Below are 2,183 nucleotides of genomic sequence, written 5' to 3'. Positions count from 1 at the left end.
TCCCTTCTCCTCTCATTCCCCTCCATCCTTCATTCTCTTCTCCCTCCCTTCTCTCCCTTCTCCTCCCCTCCCTTCTCCTTCCCCTCCCCCCTCCCTCCCCTCGTTCCCCCTTTTTTAAATATCTAATTATCTTTCCCAAAGTTTATCGATCATCTTTCATATTACGATTTCAAAGCGTGTATTATGCAACTTTGTTTCGTCATTGGTTTTCCAGAATGAAATTGTCCAATCAAAAGGTTTAATCTTATCAAATTAATTCGTTTTTTTTTCGTCTTCTTCTTCTTCTACTTCTTTCTTGCTTTTTTTTTCTTTTTTTTTCCTTTTTTTAGTTAACAAGTCATAAATAAATGATAATGTTATATTGATACATTTCGTTACTTTTTGTTCATGGGTTAATTTTCGTTGTTGTTATTATTACCAATAACAGATATTTTGGTTATTATCGGTTTATATGGAGTAATAATTATTTTCATGACAATTGTTGTTGTCATTATCATCAAAGTTGTTACCCCTCACCTCGTCATTATAGTAATGATTATCATTTTCAATATTGTTTTTATCCTGTTTACTATAAACTAACCCATTGTTATCATTATTTTTGCAATATCATCAATATTATGATTATCATTGCTATAAAAATCATCATTATTACTATCATGGATTTTTTATGACGATTATTAACATCGGTATTTTTAGTAACAGAAGATAATATTGCAATAGTAGTAGCAATGATAGTAGTTGTAGTAGTAGTAATTGCAGTAGATGTAGTAGTAATCGTAATAGCAGGCTGCTGTATAGCATCATTATAATATTTCCAGGATAAATAAAACTCATCCGTAACTTAAGGAATAGCAAAGACACACACAAAAAATTAATAAATAAATAAAATAGATATATCGTATTCATATTTCAGAACACACACGTATCTTCAAGAACAGCAAAGACACAAAAAAAAAGAAAAAAAAAAGATATATCATATTCATAATTCAGAACACACACGTATCTTCAAGAACAGCAAAAAGATACACACATAAAAGAACAAAAAAAGAAAAGATATATCATATTCATAATTCAGAACACACACGGTACTCAAGAAACCCAAACACACATATCACAACACAAAAACAAATAATAATAAATAAATCAATAAATAGAAAAACAAGAAAAGCTTATATCAAATTCATAGTTTTCAGAACACCACACCGTATCTCAAGAAACAGCAACCACCACACACTCCCACCGCACAAAAAAAAAAATATAAATAAAAATATCAATAAATAGAAAAACAAGAAAAGCTATACCATATTCATAGTTCAGATTACGACACTTGTGACACCAAGGCGTTTGGTGTCAATCCCCGGAAAATCAGTTTTTTTTTTTTTTTTTTTTTTTTTGAAGGTCCTTTGATGGTGCTTTTTTATTTCATTTATTTTATCTTTATTTTTTATCTTTATTTCATTTATTTATTTTTTTTTTGTTTGTTTGTTTGTTTGTATGTTATTTTCTGTCTCTTTATAAAATAAAACTCATCCGTAACTTCAGGAATAGCAAAGACACACACACACAAAAAAAATAAATAAATAAAATAGATATATCATATTCATAGCTCAGAACACACACGTATCTTCAAGAACAGCAAAGACACAAAACAAAGAAAAAAATATATATATCATATTGATGGTTCAGAACACACACGTATCTTCTAGAACAGCAAAAAGATACACACATAAAAGAACAAAAAAAGAAAAGATATATCATATTCATAATTCAGAACACACACGTATCTTCAAGAAACAACAAACACACATACACACACAAAAACAATAATAACAAATAAATCAATAAATAGAAAAACAAGAAAAGATATATCATATTCATAGTTCAGAACACACACGTATCTTCAAGAACAGCAAACACACACACACACACACGCACAAAAAAAAAATAATAATAAATAAATCAATAAATAGAAAAACAAGAAAAGATATATCATATTCATAGTTCAGATTACGACACTTGTGACACCAAGGCGTTTGGTGTCAATCCCCGGAAAATCAGCTAGTGACATTTTTTTTTTTTTTTTTTTTTTTTTTAAGGTCCTTTGATGGTGTTTTTTTGTTTCATTTATTTTATTTTTATTTTTTATTTTTATTTCATTTATTTTATTTTGTTTGTTTGTTTGT

This window comes from Penaeus japonicus, unplaced genomic scaffold, assembly GCF_977035675.1.
Source record: "Penaeus japonicus unplaced genomic scaffold, GWHDUDI00000001_assembly GWHDUDI00000039, whole genome shotgun sequence".
Lineage (NCBI taxonomy): Eukaryota > Metazoa > Arthropoda > Malacostraca > Decapoda > Penaeidae > Penaeus > Penaeus japonicus.
Note: the sequence above shows the minus strand (reverse complement) of the source record.